Genomic DNA, 18,950 nt, shown 5'->3' with positions numbered 1-18,950 from the left:
GGCTTACATATCTTTAAGATTTGGAGCATCTTTACAATTTTCATATGGAAGGTGTTCAATAAATATTCTTTGAATAACAAAATGACCTAGTGCCCCAGTTAAAATTTATTTTATATTGCTGACTTTGCTAAGTTCCACATAATTTTGTAGGTTATAGAGGGCAAACATTAGACGAGAATATTATGGAGAGATCCAAGACAGGGAGAAGGGAACTATAAAAGCTCTATAAGAAAAATGTATAACTATATTACACTTATTTAAATAGTGTGTTAATCTAAATTATTTAGTTTTTCTGTAGATGTTGTCTTCCTGTGCAGAAAGCACTATTTTAAAATACAGAAAAACTGTTCATAAATTATTAACTTGAATATTTTCATAAAAAGCATTGGGAAACAAGACACACATATCTAAGAATAATAAACACAGTCTGGATTTGTTTTTCTCTCTTCTCCATTGTTGGCATTTTGATGTTCCTCAGTGTCTGTGTTAGACTTGCTTTTCTTCACACCATACTTATGCTCTCTGGATGATTCCATTTTCTTCCATGGCATCAAAAGTTATCAATATTGATAAATTTCAAACATGTTTTTCAAAGCCAGTAACCTGCTAGTTGAATTAGCTAATACAGGATACTCTAAAGTTCAGTAGCTGTCCTACATATACCTAAAATTCAACTACATTTCCTGAAGCTCACCAAATCTTTTCTCTGCTTCTATATGTACTGTTCTAATTTGAAAAATGTGAGCAGGTCTATACCTTTTCACACATATTAAAATCTTTCATGTAGCTTTTTAGTCAACACCCTTCACATGTAACCATTGTTCTGATTTCTACCACAATAAATTAGTGTTGCCTATTTTCAAACTTCATGTAATGAAATCTACTCTGTGTATTCTTTTATGTATGGGTCCATTTGCTTCAGTTAATGTATCTTAGATGAAGCTGTTGAAATGCATCCATTTGGCTCCATCTATCAGTATCTCATTTTTAATTCTTGTTTATTGTAAGTGTATGGAGATAACCACAGTTCATCTATTCCCATAGTCATGGTCATCTGGGTTGTTTCCAAAATTTGACAGGCTTGAATCCCTCATGGAATTTACATATCATTAGCAGAATTTTCCAAGAAAGAACCTTCCCCTCCTCATCACTGACATTATCCTCTCTTTAGTCCCACTTGTAATTAGTTATTAAACATTTAATTCTAGCTCTTAAGATTATCTCCATATTTCTATTTTTACTAACAGTATATTGCCTAAGAAGAATAATTTTCAGCAGAAATATTTCAGATGACTTTTTATTCTTCAAATTCTCATCCAATCACAATCTAATATAGGCATACTGTGGAGATAGTGTGGATTCAATTTCAGACCACTGCAGTAGAGTGAATATTGCATTAAAGTGAGTCACACAATTTTTTGTTTCCCAGTGCATATAAAATAATATTTATACTAAATTGTAGTCTTTTAAGTGTGCAATAGCATTATGTCTAAAAAAATGTATATACCTTAATTTAAAATACTTTATTGCTAAAAAATTCTATCATCTGAGACCTAATTGAGTTTAGTCTTTTTGCTGAAGGGGATTTTTGCCTCAATGTTGATGGCTGCTGACAGATCAAGCTGGTGGTTGCTGAATGTTGAGATGGCTGTAGCAATTAAGACAACAATAAAATTTGCCATATTGATTGACTCTTCCTTTCATGAATGATTCCTGTGTAGCATGTGGTGCTGTTTGGTAGCATTTTACCCACAGTTGACATTCTTTCAAAATTGGAGTCAATCTTCTTAAACTTGGGCACCATTTTATCAACTAAGGTTATGTAATATTCTAAAATCTTGGCTGTCATTTCAACCCTCTTCACAGAGTCTTCACCAGGACTAGACTCCATCTCAAGAAATGACTTTCTTTGCTCATCCATAAGAAGTAACTCCTCATCCATTGAGGTTTTATCATGAAAGTGCAGGGATTCAGTCACATCTTCAGGCTCCACTTATAATTCTAGGTCTTGCTATTTCCACCACATTTCCAGGGGCTTCCTCCTCTTTAAGCTTGTAAAGTCATCCATGAGGGTTGGAATCAGCTTCTTTCAACTACTGTTAGTGTTGATATTTGGAACTTTTCCCTTTGAATCAAGAATGTTCTTAATGGCTTCTAGAATAGTGAAAGCTGTCCATCATGTTTGCAATTTACTTTACACAGATCCATCAAAGGAATAAAAATCTATGGCAGCTATAGTTCAATGAAATGTATTTCTTAAGTAATAAGACTTGAAAGTCAAAATTATTCCTTGATTCATGGGCTGTAGAATGGGTGTTGTGTTAGACATGAAAACAACCTTAATTTTGTTGTTTAGATTAATCTCCACAAAAGCTCTTGAGTGACCAAGTGTATTGTCAATGACCAGTAGTATTTTGAAAGGAATCTTTTTTTCTGAGCAGTGGATCTCAACAGTGGGCTTAAAATATTCAGCAAACCATGTTGTAAACACATATGCTGTCATCCAGGCTTTGTAATTCCATTTTTAGAGAACAGGAAAAACAGATTTAGTTTAATTTTTAAAAGCCCTGGAATTTTTGGAATGGTAAATGATCATTGGCTTCAACTTAAAGTCATCAGCTGTATTAGCCTTTAGTAAGTGAGTCAGCCTGTCCTTTGAATCTTTGAAGCCAGGCATTGACTTTTCCTCTATAGCTATGAAAGTCCTAGATGGCTTCTTCTTCCAATAAAAGACTGTTTCATCTACATTGAAAATCTGCTGTTTAGGGTAGCCACCTTCCTTAATTGTCTCAGCTAGTTTTTCTCGATAACTTGATGCAGCCTCTACATCAGCACCATAGCATTATTATATTGTGGAGGTGGCTTCTTTCCTTAAACTTTATGAAACAATGTCTGATAGCTTCAAACATTGCTTCTGAAGCTTCTTCACCTCTCTCAGCCTTCATAGAATTGATAAGAGTTATGGGCTGCCTTGCTTTCAATTAGGTTTTAGCTTAGGGGAATTTTCTTCTTGGAGGTTATATCCAGATCACAAAAACTTTTTCCATATGAGCAATAAGATTGTTTCACTTTCTTATCATTAGTGTGTTCACTGGAGTACCACTTGTCATTTTCTTAGAGAAATTGTCCTTTACATTCACAATTTGCCTAATTGTTTGGTGCAACAAGCCTAGCTTTCAGCTTATCTTGGCTTTTGACATGCCTTCCTCACTATGCTTAATAATTTCTAGTTGTTTATTTAAAGTGAGAGATGCCCAACTCTCCCTTTCACTTGAACACTTAGAGGCAATTGTATGGTTACTAATTGTCTCAATTTGAATGATGTTATGTCTCAGGAAATAGGGAGACCAAGTAGAGGAACACAGGAACACAGCTGGTCAGTGGAGCAGTCAGAACACACAACATTTATTAAGCTCACCATCTTATATGTGTGCACTTCATGATGCCCCAAATCAATTATGATATTAGCATCAAAGATCACTGATCACAGATCACCATAATAAATATAACAACAATAGTGATGTTTGAAGTATTGCAAGAATTGCCAAAAGATGACATAAAGACATGAAGTGAGCTATTTCTGTTGGAAAAATGGAGCCTATAGACTTCCTCAATGCTAGGTTACCACAAGCCTTCAATCTATAAAAAATGTTTCTGTGAAGCAGAATAAAGTGAAGCACAATAAAATGAGATATGCTAGTATCCATAAAGAATGGAATGTTTTTTAAAAGCATGATTATGATATGTGTGATTTATTTTTTATGGCTTTTATTTCCCTTCAGGATAAAAGACAAATTCCTTTAAAAAGTATCTCAAATTACTTTGTGATCTGGATTCAGATGATATTTTCTTGTCATCTTTCACTACACTTCTGCTGAGACCATCTATTGTAATCAAATAATTTGTTTAATTTTCTCAAACATGATGTCCATCTACTTTACACTTGTGTCTCTGCACGTCTTTCTCTCTTAGAATTTCTACATTCCACATTCTAGATTGTAGATTATTATAGTTTACATTCTAGATTATTTTGAACTCTTCATTTTCAGCTGTTTTGTGTCAGATATCCTTCCATAACGCTTGTCCACCTCTGGTTTATCTCATCTTTCAATAGTTCCCCATTTTGTACGTGCATAATACTTAAAACACTGTTTTCACTGAAAGTCAGTCTCTCTAAATTGAGATTGTCCTTTACATAACTTTTTTTAATTCACATAATCATACTCAGCACCTACCCTTGTAGTTGAAAAATAGTTGAGGATGAATAATCATTTGTTAAGTTAATGGATAAGTCGAAATGAACTAATTAAACTTCATAAAAGTGCTTGCACTAGAAAAAATGTCACATCAGGAGAAATTATAAAAAGATCATTCAACTTCTAAAATTAGAAGACAATGTAATATTTGAATATGGCGTAATTGAAAATGAAAAAAGAAAAAATATGAGGATTTCCAAGGATTGAGTTCCTAAAAAGTATCAATTTACTAAAAAATTGTATTGAAATATATCATGCAGTGATAAGTAATAAATTATGTAGTACATCTACTAAAATATTTTAAAAGTTGAAGACATATTCATGATTCAAAATTATGTCTAAGCTGATCTCATAACTCTCAAGCTTTTCCAGAAACACCCATGTTGGGTAAATTTTATCCTTTGTTGAGATTTTTAGATAATTCAGTTTGTAAACACTAAAATGAGTAAAAGTAGCATAAAACTTATGGATGATTAACTCAAATTGCCCCATTTTAAATATTACGTTTCCAAGTCTTAGGAAGTCTTAAAGTATTTTTAATTGAGAAACAGGAAGGAAAACTCTTATTGGGAAATAAGGAAATAAGATAGAGACTTTGCTGTTAGAATTTAGAAAGGGACTAAAGATTAATGAGGAAGATTCTGGAAGCATTATTTGAGCTCAGAAAGTGAAGAGGTGTTTTCATCAAAGTATCCTATCTTTTCTTTTTGCTGATGTGTATGTGTGTGTTTATTATGTTTGGATCTATATTTTGAATGGTTACTTTTACCTGCAGACAAAGATAAAGACAGCATTTCTGTAGTCATAGATATGTGAAATCATTAGTTCCTAGTGAGAAAGTAACTCAGAGAATATTATCTCTTTAATTTTGCTTCTCCTGGCCAGAGACCTACATAATTTCCAATTTGATTTTGTATTTTGGAAAATCTGAAGCTCTCAGGTTTTATTTGCATCACATAGACAATAAGCAATAAATATTAAAATAAAACTTCTCCTTATAAATGTAAAATCCCACTTTATTTATGCCAAAAAGAGATTACCTAAACAGCACATTGGTTGGCTTCCATTTTGACATGCATTATTGCTACAAAAAGCAATGCTGAATTTGGAATTTACTTACTTATTTTTCATTTAGAATACCCACATGCTATTGTATTGAAGCCAATAAGTAGTTTTTTAAATTTTTTCTCTTTGTATTTTATAGTCATAAGCTTTAGATCCATAACTCCCAGAGAGTATAGAGATTTATAAATAACTTCTGATGGGAGAATCTCATCTGAGCTTTCATTTACTCAAAATAATTCATCCTGATAAACAGCACAGATGTTTATCATGTGCACATTTTTATAGAAAAAGATAGTAAAGCTACCAACAATATCACAGTTTTGACATTGAAATATTTAATATTATAGACTTCTGTGCTAAATTTCTATTTATTATCGCTTAGTTATTTTCCCTCCTCCATTTTTATTTTTTTGTTTTATTTTCTTCTCTATCTCCTGGGTTTCCCTCCTCCTTCTTCTTTTTTTATACTTCAATAATAAAAATGATTTATTGAACTGATGATCATGCAATCGAACTGTAAGTGGAGATAGATAAAAAAATTTTGTGAGTAAAAATAAAACAAACCTCAATTAGACATTTGTTTCTGAACGTTCTACAATTTGATCTCAATACCATCTTGGTCGCACTAGTGTAGAAAATTAATTCAGTATGTTATTAAATACAAATCAAACACATTGTAAGTATGGAGGTGATCTACATTTCTTGAATATGTTTAGGTCAGCACTTGATAATTATAAGAAAAACATATGGAATTTCAAGATAATTCATTATTAAAATAATGTTCCTATTATATCCTTGTAAACTTTCTATTATCTAACAGATCCAATACATTCATTACTTTTCTTAAGTTTTAATAATTAATTTTTAAATTGCAGTAACATTGGATTGTATCAATATATAGCTTTCAGATGTTAATCGTAATATATTTCAAATTCTGTGTAGATTACATCATGTTCACCACACAAAAACTAATTATAGTCCATCCCCTTAAATGTGAGCCTAATCACCCCTTTTGCCCTCCCCTCTCTCCCCTTCCCCTCTGGTAACCACCAATCCAATCTCCATTGTTACGTGTTTGTTTGTCATTGTTTTTATCTTCTACTTATGAGTGACATCATATGGTATTTCACTTTCTACCTCTGAGTTATTTCACTCAGCAAAATACTCCCAAGGACCATCCACATTGTCACAAATGGCCAGATTTTATCATTTCTTGTGGCTGAGTAGTAGTCCATTGTGTATATATACCATATAGTCTTTATCCATGCATCCCTGGACAGGCACCTAGGTTGTTGCCAAGTCTTGCCTATTGTGTATAATTCTGCAATGAATATAGGGGTGCATGTATTTTTAGGCCTTTGCATTTTCAAGTTGTTTGGATAAATACCCAGCAGGGGGATAGCTGGATCATATGGTAGATCTATTCTTAATTTTCTGAGGATACTCCATGCTGCTTTCCATAGTGGCTGCACCAGTTTGCACTGCCACCAGCAGTGAACAAGGGTTCCCTTCTCTCCACATCCTCTCCAACATTTGTTGTTTCCTGTGTTGTTAATTATAGCCATTCTGACCAGAGTGAGGTGATACCTCATTGTTGTTTTGATTTGCATTTCCCTGATAGCTAATGATGTTGAGCATCTTTTCACATGCCTGTTGGCTATCTGCGTATCTTCTTTGGAGAGATCTCTGCTCAGATATTTTGCCCATTTTTTAATTGGGTTGTTGGTTTTCTTGTTGAGATGTATGAGTCACAGGATATGAAATCAACATGCAAAACTTGGTTTCGTTTCTACACACTGACAATGAAGATGCAGAAAGAGAAATTAAGAATACAATCCCATTTACAATTGCAAAAGAATAAAATACCTAGAAGCAAAATTAACCAAAGAGGTGAAAGATCTGTACACCAAAAACTATAAAATATTGTTGAAAGATATCGAAGAAGACACAAAGAAATGCAAAGATATTCCATGCTCTTGGATTGGATAAAGTGACATCATTAAAATGTCCATACTTCCTAAAGCAATCTATAGATTCAGTGCAATCCCTGTCAAAGTTCCAACAACATTTTTCACATAAATAGAACAAAGAATCCTAAAATTTATATGGAAAAACATAAGACCCCGAATGGCCAAAGGGTTCCTGATAAAAAGACAAAGCTGGAGGTATCACACGCACTGATTTAAAAATATACTACAAAGCCATAGTAACCAAAACAACATTGTACTGGCATAAAAACAGACACACAGACCAATGGAACAGAACAGATAGCCCAGAAATAAACCCACACACTTATGGACAGCTAATATTCAACAAGGGAGCCAAGAGCATACGATGAAGAAAGGAGAGTCTCTTCAATAAATGGTGTTGGGAAAACTAGACAGCCACATGGAAAAGAATGAAAGTAGACCACTACCTTACACTGTGCACAAAAATCAACTCAAAATGGATTAAAGGCTTGAATCTAAGACAGGAAACCACGAAACTTCTAGAAGAAAACATAGGCAGTACACTCTTTGACATTGGTCTTAGCAGTATATTTTCAAGTACCATGTCTGACTGGGCAAGGGAAATGAAAGAATAAATGAATAAATGGGGCTACCTCAAACTAAAAAGCTTCTGCACAGCAAAGGAAACCATCAACAAAATGAAAAGACAACCTAACAATTGGGAGAAGATATTTGCAAAGTGTATATCAGATAAGGGGTTAATATCCAAAATATACAAAGAACTCCCTCCTCCTTCTATTTCTCCATCTTCTTTTACTTATTTTTGCTCTTTCTGAATTTCTTGCCCCATATATTATTTTGATAAACAATCAACTTACAAAGGATAAAAAACTAACCAAAACGTAAGTTATTTTTTGAGAGAGAAGAAGTTTCTTAGGAGTAATCTTTTTTAAATTACTGTATCATTTAGCTGTAAGGACACAAAGGACAAATTTAAAAGTTATTAATTACATTGATAATAAAGTCAATGGAAAAAGAAATAAAAGTTCATTTACAATGGATTGATGGCTGAAAATTTACATTTAGGAATATCTGATGTTGAGAAAATAAAGACAAAATCTACAACAACTATTTTTCCTAGCATTACGGAGATATAATTGACATATAACTTTATGTAATTTTAAGATATAAAATATGAGTTGATATATATATATAGTGTGAAATGATTGCTACTACAAGGTTAGTTAATACATCTTTCACCTCATATACTTGTCATTGTGTGTGTGCGTGTGGTAAAAATTTTTAAAATACACTTTCTCTAAAAACTTTTATCATGCCATATCGTATAGTCACAATGCTGCATATTTGATTCCCAGAACTTAATCATATAATAACTAAAAATAAAATTTCCATTGATAAACATCTTTCCATTTGCCTTATCTCCCTGTCCTTGGGAGCCATAAGTCAACTCAATTGCCATGGATTATGCTTTTTTAGATTCCACATATGAGTGAGATCATAAAGTATTTATCTTTCTATGTCTGATTTATATCACTTAGCACAATTTCCTTAAGGTCCATCTTTTTTGTCAAAAATAACATGGTTTCCTTTTAATGGCTTATTAATACTTCACTGTGTAAAAATATCACAATTTCAAAGTGCATTAATTCAGTGACACATGCTTATATTATTTCTATGTCTTGGTTATTGTGAATAACACAACAATGAACATAGGAATACTGATATTTCTTAGAGATAATGATTTTATTTCCTTCATCTATATATCCAAAACATGGATTTCTGGATCATATGGTAACTCTTTTTTTTATTTTTTTGTGGAATCTCTATACTCTTTTCCAGAGTTACTCTGCCAATTTGCATTCCCACTGGCTGCACAAGGGTTTCATTTTCCCCCAATTCTTGCCAGCACTCGTTATTTCTTGTCTTTTTGGTAATAGCCATCTAACAAGTGTGAGGTGATAGTTCAGAGTGATTTTGATTTGTATTTCACTGATTGTTTGTGATATTGAGAACTTTCTCGCGAACTTGGACATTTGTATGTCTTCTTTGAAAAAATATTCAGTGGTCCATTGGTCATTTTAGAAATTATTTTATTGAGGACATAATGGCTTATAACACTGTGTAATTTCAGACGTACATTATTATATATCAGTTTTTGTATAGTTTGCATCATGTTAACTACCAGTACTCCACTTTTTATTCATCAGCATACGTCTGTGCCCCTTTATCCCTTTTGCCCTCCCTACACTCCCTTCCCCTCTAGTAACCACTAATCTGTTCTCTTTATCCATGTGTTTGTTTATCTTCCACATATGAGTGCAATTATAGTGTTTGTCTTGTCTGGCTTATTTTGCTTAGCATAACACACTCAAGGTCCATCCATGTTGTTGCAAATGGCATGTTTTTCCTTTTCTGTGGCTATTATTTCACTGTATACACATACCACTTCATTATCCATTTATCCATTCATGGGCACTTGGGTTGCTTTCACATCTTGGCTATTGTGAATAACGCTGTGATGAATATAAGGTTGCATAAATCCCTTTGAATTATTGATTTATTGCTCTTTGGATAAATGCCCAGTAGTGCGATAGTTGGATCTTATGGTATTTCTATTTTTAACATTTTAAGAAACCTCCATAATGCTTTCCATAGTGGCTGCACATGTTAGCGTTCCCACCAATTGTGTAGGGGTTTCCCTTTTCTCCACATCCTCTCCAATATTGGTTATTTTTTGTTTTGTTAATTAAAGCCATTCTTATGGGTGTAAAGTGATATCTCATTGCAGTTTTGATTTGAAATTCTCTAATAATTAGTGATGTTAAACATCTTTACATGTTCCTGTTAGCCATCTATATGTCTTCTTTGGAAAAATGTCTTTTAATATCCTTTTCGCATGTTTTGATGGGGTGGTTTGATCTTTTGTTCTTGAGTTGTATGAGTTCTTTATATATTTTGGAAATTAACCCCTTCTGTATATATGATTTGCAAATATTTTCTCCCAGTTGGTTGATTGTCTTTTCATTTTGTTCATGGTTTCCTTTGCCTTGCAGAAGCTTTTTAATTTGATGTAGTCCCATTTGTTTCTTTTTTGTTTTGTTTCCCTTGCCTGAGAAGACACGGGGATTGGAAAGATACTGCCTAGACAGATGTCAGAGTGTACTGCCTATATTTTCTTATACGAATTTTATGTTTTCAGTTCTTACATTCCTCTTTAATCCATTTTGAGTTAATTTTTGTGTATGGTCTAAGAAAATGGCCTACTTTCACTCTTTTGCTTGTAGCTGTCCAGTTTTAGCAACACCATTACTGAAGACACATTCCTTTCTCCATTGTTTGTTTTTCACTCCTTTGTCAAAGATTAGCTGCGTATAGATGTGCAGTTTTATTTCTGGACTTTCAATTCTGCTCCATCGAGCTCTCTGTCGTTTTTTTTTTTCTCTTCTCCATGGCCATGCTATATTGATTACTGTAACTTTGTAGTATATTTTGAAGTCAAGGATTGTGATACTTCCAGCTTTGTTCATTTTTCACAGAATTCCTTTAGCTATTTGGAGTCTTTTGTTCTTCCATATAAATTTTAGGATTCTTTGTTCTAATTCTGTGGAGAGTGTCATTGGGATTCTGATTGGGATTGCTTTGAATATGTAGATTGCTTTAGGTCATACAGAAATTTTAACAATGTTTATTCTTCCAATCCAAGAGCAGGGATATCGTTCCACTTCTTTATGTCTTCTTTGATGTACGTCAATAATTTCTCATAGTTTTCAATGTATAGGACTTTCACCTACTTGGTTAAATATATTCCTAGGTATCTTAGTCTTTTCCTTGCAATAGTAAATGGGGTGTACTCTTGAATATTCTGTCTGCTACTTCCTTGTTAGTATGCAGAACTACATGTGATTTTTGTATGTTGATATTGTACCCTGAAAATTTGTTGTAGTTATTGATTATTTCTAATAGTTTCCTGGTGGATTCTTTAGGGGTTTCTAGATATAGAATCATGTCATCTGCAAACAGTGAGAGTTTTACTTCTTCCTTTACAATTATTATACCTTTTATTTCTTTTTCTTTCCTAATTGCTCATGGCAAACTTCTAATACTATATTGAATAAAAGTGTCAAGAGTGGGTATCCTTGTTTGTTCCTGTTTTCAGAGGAAAGACTTCTAATTTTTCACCATTAAGTATGATGTTGGCTGTGGGTTTGTCATATATGGCCTTTATTATGTTGAAATACTTTCTTTCTATACACATTTTATTCAAAGTTGTTTATCATCAATGGATGTTGCATCTTGTCAAATGCTTTCTCTGCATCCATTGAGCTGATCATGTGGTTTTTATTCCTCATTTTGTTAATGTGATGTACACATTTTATTGATTTGTGGATATTGAACCATTCCTGCGTCTCTGGTATAAATCTCACTTTATCATGCTGTATGATTCTTTTAATGTATTGATGTATGTATCCTATTTGCTAATATTTTATTGAGAATTTTTGTATCTATGTTCATCAGCAATATCCCCCTGTAATTTTCCTTTTCTATGTTGTCCTTGTCTGTTTTTTTTTTTTTTAACCAGGGTAATGTTGGCCGCATAGAATGAGTTAGAAAACACTGAATTTACCTCTGTTTTTTGGAATAGTTTGAGAAGTATAGGTATTGAATCTTTGAATGTTAGGTATAATTCTTCAGAGAAACCACCTGGTGCTGGACTTTTGTTTGTTGGGAGATTTTTGATGACTGTTTCAATCTCATTAATTGTGATTGGCCTGTGCAGATTCTCTATTTCTTCTTGATTAAGTTTTGGGAGATTGTATGATTCTAAGAATCTATCCCTTTCTTCTAGGTTATCCAATTTGTTGGTACATAGTTTTTCTTAATATTTACTTATACTCCTGAGTATTTCTGTGGTATCCATTTTAATTTCTCCTCTTTCATTTCTAATTTTATTTATTTGAGCCTCCTCTCATTTTATTAGTCAGTCTGGCTAAGGGTTTGACAATTTTGTTTATCTTTTCAAATAATCAGCTCTTAGTTTCACTGATCCATTCTTTTATTTTTCTTGTCTCTATTTCATTTATTTCTACTCTTATTTTTATTATTTTCCTCCTTCTGCTGACTTTTGCCTTTGCTTCTTTTCCTAGCAATTTTAGGTGTAATTTAAGATCACTTATTTGATATTTTTCTTGTCTGTTGATGTAAGCCTGTATTGCTATAAATTTCCCTCTGATTGCTTCTTTTGCTGCATCCTATAAGAACTGGTATATTGTGTTTTTATTTTCACTCGTCTCCAGGTATTTTTTGTTGTTTCTCCTTAGATTTCTTCATTGATCCAATGGTTGTTCAGTAGCATGGTGTTTAGTCTCCACATACTTGTAACTTTCCCAGCTTTTTTCTTGTAGATGATTTCTAGTTTCATAATATTGCTGTGAAAAAAGATGCTTGATAGGATTTCCATCTTCTTAACTTTATTAATGCTTGAATTGTCTCCCAAAATATGGTCTGTCTTTGAGAATGTTACATGTGCACTTTAGAAAAATGTGTATTCTGCTCTTTTAGGATAGAATGTTCTATATGTATCTATTAAATCCTTCTGTCCTAGTGTTTCATTTAAGACCACTGTTTCCTCATTGACATTCTGTCTGGATGACGTATCCATTGATGTAAGTGTGATGTTGAGGTCCCTACGTTTATTGTGTTGCTGTCAATTTCTCCCTTTAGGTGTGTTAGTAGTTGCTATTTATACTTTGGTGCTCCTGTGTTAAGTTCATTTATATTAATATATGTTATGTACTTTTGGTCTAATGTCCCTTTTATCATTATATACTGCCACTATTTGTCTTCCATGATTTTTTTTAACTTGAAATCTGCTTTGTCTGATGTAAGTATGGCTATAGCTGCTGTCTTTGCTTGCCATTTGCTTGGAGTATAAACTTTCATCCCTTCACTCTGAGCCTATGTTTGTCTTTAGAGCTGAGATGTGCTTCCTTGAGGCAGTATACCCTTGGGTCTTGTTTTTCAATCCATCCAATCTTTGCCTTTTGATTGGTGAATTTAATACATTTACATTTATAGTGATTATTTATGTATGACGGCTTAATACTGACATTTTATCTCCTGTTTGCCAGTTGTCCTATAATTCCATTCTTTCTTTTCCCTTGTATTTCTGATCATTTCAGTTTGGTGATTTTCTGTGATAGTTTTCTCAGTTTTCTATTGGTGACTTCTGCCTCTGCTCTGATTTTTCGTTTAGTGGATACTGTGAGGTTTGTATAAAAGATATAATAGATGAAATAATGCTTATTCTCATAGCCTTTTATCTCCATTAGCCTAAGCAGGTTCCAACCCTTTCTGCTTCCTCTTCTGTGTTATTGTAGTCACAAGCTATTCTATTTTTGTTTTGTCAGTTATTTGACTAAATAGAATTGTTTGTAGTTAGTTTTGATGATTTATTTTCATTTACCTTTTATGTTACAATTGTTTGCTGACCTATTTTGATAGAGAACTGCAATTTTCTCATTTTTTCTATATGCTCATCTCCATGATCAAAACTTTATAAATTTTGCCTTTTTGTTTCAGGTTGGAGGGCTTCCTTCATCATTTCTTATAATGTAGGTATAATGGCAATGGACTCTTGCAGGTTTTGTTTATCTTGGAAAGCTTTTATTTTTCTATCATATCTGAAGGATATTTTCTCTGGATAGAGCATTCTTAGCTGGTAGTTTTTGTCTTTCAGTATGTTGAATATATTATTCCATTCTCTCCTAGCCTGTAAGGTTTCTGCTGAGAAATCCACTGAAAGCTTGGTAGGGCTTCCTTTGTACCTTATTCTTTTCTGTCTTGCTGCCCTTGATATTTTTTCTTTGTCAATGACTTTTGACAGTTTTAATACTATGTGCCTTGGAGAAGGTCTTATTTTTGTATTGATATAATTAAGAGTTCTGTTGCTTTCATGTACTTGTATGTGCAGTTCTTCCTCCAGATTTGGGAAGTTCTCAGAATTATTTCTTTGAACACTTCTCTGCTCATTTCCTACACCGTTTCTCCTTCAGGCATACCTATAATCTTGTGTTACTTTTCCTAGTTTGATCAGATATTTCTGAAAGAATTTTCACATTTTTGCAAAAATCTTAGTTCTCGCTACTGCTCCACCTGAAGCATTTCTAGATTTTTATTTTCTAGGACACTAATTCTCTCCTCCATAATATCTGCTCTGTTTTTTTATGCTTTCTCCACTATTTATATCTCAATAATTGAGTTCCTTATATCCAGGAATCAAATTCATTTGCAGTGCTGTCTACTCTTTCACCATCCCAGAAATCAACATTTTTAATAAGTTAAATATCATAATTAGCCTTCAGAATTGCTGCAAAAGTATAAAATGTATTTGGAACTTGGAAATTCTTCTTGAAATATTGATGCATCATAACTACTTTTAATCTCCTTCCATAAAGAAGTGTCAATATTTCCAAACTGTTGGTAATGTCTTCTGAAATTTAACATTTAACAATCAGAAGTTGAAAAGTTGTAAAGGTTTAAACTTTATAAGAAAATGTAGAAGGTATTACAAATGCCTTTAGAAAGCCCAGATTATTTTATATCTATTGCTCTTATTTATTATTTATTCTGTATCTACTTTAAATCACATTTATATATTTTTCCCTGAATAGACTTACGGTGACCTCCATAGATGTAGCCTAGTTTATTTTTTCATAGACACAGCAAATTAAAATCAAGATAGAGGAAGAAGCAGGGAATTGGACTCAGAGACATTTCAATGTTGTTTAATTTTCTTCCTTTTATTTCAGTTTCCATAGAAAAATCCTATGTACATTAAAGAAGATGATGTTTGGGCAAACAACAACAACAAAATAAATCCTTATCCAAAAAATGGCATTGATCGTATAAATCTAAGTTCTTCCTGACATTTAGATCTTTGGGAGATGAATTTAAACCTGGAGAATTGTATCATAAATAGAAACAAGATGAGATTGAGATTGTTCATAAGGATTTTAACAGGGTTAAAGAAGATATATATATATATATATATCCATTTTCATATTTATTTAAATTTTATATATACTTGTATTTATATAAAATAAGTGTGTACAAAAATACACACATACACACAAATATACCAGTACACATAGGATACAGAAATTACCTGGTTCAAATTCTTAAATGTGTGAATAATACTGAAAGTGGAAAGCTGAAGTAATTTAACTCATAGCATAAAACAATCATAACAGCCATCACTTACATAGACCTTGTAAATAACTAGCTAGATATTAACTCTTGAACCATGTGTATAGGTGCTTGTTCATCTCCAACTAATAATGTTCTAAGCACTTATTTTACCCTACTTAATCCTCACAAGACCTGAGGTCAAAAATTATTTTTATTCTTTGTTTACATAGAGTGAACACAGGGATGGCAGGTAGAGATTAAGTTGGGTTAACGGTCACAGTCAGGTTGAGATTTTTGGTTTCTCATTTGATGCTTTGACGGTCTCTAAGGAATCAGTCAGGAGCGAGGTCTCTGACCTGCTTTTGGGGCTGCTTTGTTCACTCTACATAACCACCAAATTTCAAAAGGCAGCCTGATTCTAGGGACAGAGGGGTTCAAACATTTGGTATAAATTTTCGCCAAATTAAGTTCCAGTTATTTCCTAGAACATTCTTACATGAAACACACTTCCAAATTTTGTTTGATTCCAGTCAGATACTTAAAGAAGAGAGATAAATTAGACATATAAAAAATCTAGAAATAGGGGCCGGCCCGGTGGTGCAGAGGTTAAGTTTGCACATTCTGCTTCTTGGCGGCCCAGAGTTGGCTGGTTTGGATCCCGGGTGCGAACATGGCACCGCTTGGCAGCCATGCTGTGGTAGGCATCCCACATATAAAGTAGAGGAAGATGGGCACGGATGTTAGCTCAGAGCCAGACTTCCTCAGCAAAAAGAGGAGGACTGGCAGTAGTTAGTTGAGGGCTAATCTTCCTCAAAAAAAATCTAGAAATAGAATTTTTTGTCTTTATACTGATTCACTTTTTGTGTTTGCTTAAGGCACCATCTCTGCAAATTCCCAATATATGTTGATGGATAACACTATCTATAATTTAAAAATCTCATGACTTGAACTGTGTGAAGTTACCAATTCTTTTGACTTACAGTTATGAATTATCAGTCTTTTGCTAAATATATTAAATCATATATAACTTATATTCCACAAATATACAGGCTCATGGGACTTCCTCTGGTTAGCAAAACCAAGGTGGCATACACAAGCACAGAAACACTCACACACACTCTCAGTAAACATTCATTAAATTATTTCAGGTGGTTATATCCCAAGAGCGCTCCATTAACACCAAAGTTCTCCTTTGTGGTTTATGTAAAGCCTTATGGACAAAACAACCTGTTTGGTCAAACACACTGATGACTCAGATTTTATCCTGGTGGGAATCTTCAGTCAATCTGAACAGCCAACATTTACATGGTCATTTTTGTGGTTTTCCTCATAGGCTTGTCTAAAAACATCATTCTGATCCTTCTGATGCACTTTGATGTCAACCTCCACACCCCAATGTACTTTTTTTATCAGCCACTTGTCTCTCATGGACATGATGGACATTTTTGTCACTGTGCCCAAGATGCTCAGGGACCAGAACATGAGTGTGACTAAGATCTCAGCTCCTCAATGTGGGATACAGATGCTCCTATAGTTGACACTAGGTGGTTCAGAATGTTTCCTTCTAGCCACCGTGGCCTATGATTACTATGTAGCCATCTGCCATCCTCTCCATTACCCTGTCTTCTTGGACCACATGATGTGTCTTCTCCTGGCATATGACTGCTGGTTTCTGGGCTTGGTGGGTAGTTTCAGGCTCACACCCATCACCATGACCTTCCCCTTCTGCAGATTCCAGGAGATCCATCATTTCTTCTGTGAGGTCCCTGCCATTATACAGCTCTCCTGCTCAAACATTTCTCTCTATGAGACACTCATGTAATTTTGCTGTGTCCTCATGCTCGTCATCCCTGTGACAGTAATTTTAAGCTCCTATTATTTCATCTTCCTCACCATTCACAGAGTGATTTCTGTAGAGGGCTGGAAGAAGGCCTTCCCCACTTGTTCCTCCTAACATGATGGTGGTCACCCTCTACTAGGAGGCTTCTGTATACACCTACATGCTCTCTGGCTCCTATAACCCCCTGTAAGAAGGACATGCTAGTATCTGTCCTTTGTACTATACTAACTCCTGTGATAAACCCTTTAATTTAGAGTCTCAGGAATAAAAATGTCACAAGGGCTATGAAGAAAATGTTGAATGTGGGATTGGTATTTCAAGACACTCTAAAATAACAAATTTGATATTTATATTTTTTTCTTCTATCAACACATCAGAAGTTTATAATCTTATGCCTCTGTTAGTTCCAAGATTCTCATACCATGATGTCTTCTCATTTTCACCCCTTTTTTAGTGTTTCTTCAATGTACTATAAAACTCTTTGATTCTATGCTCCTTCTCCATTCAAAATGTATTGCATTGTCACATTGTATTGAAGTTACACTTATTGAAGTTGATAACTGCAGTTCTATCAAGTAATATCTATATTTTTACAAAACATAATAAGATAATTAGAAGATGAATGTCATAGGGAGGTTTGAAATTGTCTATAATGAGAGAGAGAGACAGACAGAAACAGAGTAAGAGAAAGAGAGAGATATTGAAAGAGACAGAGAGATTGAAAGAAAGGTGATGAACCAAAATAGCTACAATGTTAACCATAGGTAAATCTGGGTAAAAGGTATATGGATTTTTTTTATGCTTTTTACTCATGATACTTCTCTATAAATTTTAAATTTACTCCAAATAAAGAGTTAAAATATTTCTCTTCTCACAGTTCTTTTTTTCAATTTTTATTCCCTGTGTGTTTGCAGTGTATGTCACATAATATCCTAGAAGACATGCTCATTTCAATGTGACTTTTCATTAGTGAGATGATCCAGTCATCTGCCCACATTTATTGGAGGCTATCTTGTTCCACATTGTCCAACCTTGAAGGCATTTAGTGGAGGTTAATAATCCCACTATTTAGTGAGTTAGAATCCAGAGTTACATAAGGGTTGGTGGGAAAAAATATTAATTCAGAATGGAAGATTTAAGGAAGGCTCTCTGCACAAGATAACTTATGTACTGAGTTTTTAAGTATGTAATTTACAAGACAAAGATAGCCGTGAGACATCAATTAATCAATCATTCTTTTATGTATTTAATAATAATTTCTTATACTAATTATAATCCAAAATAACAACTAAGTGAGATTACAATATGAGTACTACATGGTTGCTGGCCCCAAGGAATTTCATCTAGTAGTTGTAATTGTATGTGCAAATAGGTGCTATAATGTATGTGCTATGCTTTGATGTTCATGTGGAAAGTGAACAGAACATAAAGACACATTAGTTTTACCTGTGACATGTGAGTTTAGATGAGCCAAGGGCACTGAGGGAAGACCCTGGAGCTCAGTGTTGAATTCTGTCTAGATACTATTCTCAGATGAGTACAGGAGGCTGGGGCACAGGGGAATTAGGGACAAGAGACCACAGAAGTGGTGTGGCATGAACAAAGGTCAGATGGTTGACCAAGCAAGAGAAG

At 33.7% G+C, this 18,950-nt stretch overlaps 1 pseudogene; it reads left to right on the top strand.

The window, feature by feature from the left end:
- The first annotated feature begins 16,691 nt into the window (after positions 1 to 16,691).
- On the top strand, positions 16,692 to 17,653 carry LOC139076936 (olfactory receptor 2T29-like; annotated as a pseudogene).
- Positions 17,654 to 18,950: the final 1,297 nt, after the last annotated feature.

The sequence above is a fragment of the Equus przewalskii genome, chromosome 18 (genome assembly GCF_037783145.1).
Source record: "Equus przewalskii isolate Varuska chromosome 18, EquPr2, whole genome shotgun sequence".
NCBI lineage: Eukaryota > Metazoa > Chordata > Mammalia > Perissodactyla > Equidae > Equus > Equus przewalskii.
Note: the sequence above shows the minus strand (reverse complement) of the source record. Positions and strands in the feature narration are given on the sequence as shown.